The following is a 273-nucleotide window of genomic DNA, read 5'->3' on the forward strand; positions in this document are numbered from 1 at the left end:
ACCTGCTGCTTCTGCCCTCTCCCCACCCCTATAGCCCCCCTGGCCACCGCTGTTCCCACACACCTGCTCTTTCACACCAAGGCCCTCCCACCATGGTCCCCTGCCTGGGGCCCCTCCCTCCTCTGCCCAGCAAGCTCCTGCTCCTTCTTAGTAACCACTTACAATGCCCGGCACTGTGCTCAACTCTTGGTATAATGGTGAGGGAGGTGGTGGTGGTGGTGGTGGTGGTGGAGATGGAGGTGGTGGCAGTGGTGGCAGCGGTGGTGATGGTGG

Source organism: Myotis davidii, unplaced genomic scaffold (assembly GCF_000327345.1).
Source record: "Myotis davidii unplaced genomic scaffold, ASM32734v1 scaffold673, whole genome shotgun sequence".
In the NCBI taxonomy this organism is placed as follows: Eukaryota; Metazoa; Chordata; class Mammalia; order Chiroptera; family Vespertilionidae; genus Myotis; species Myotis davidii.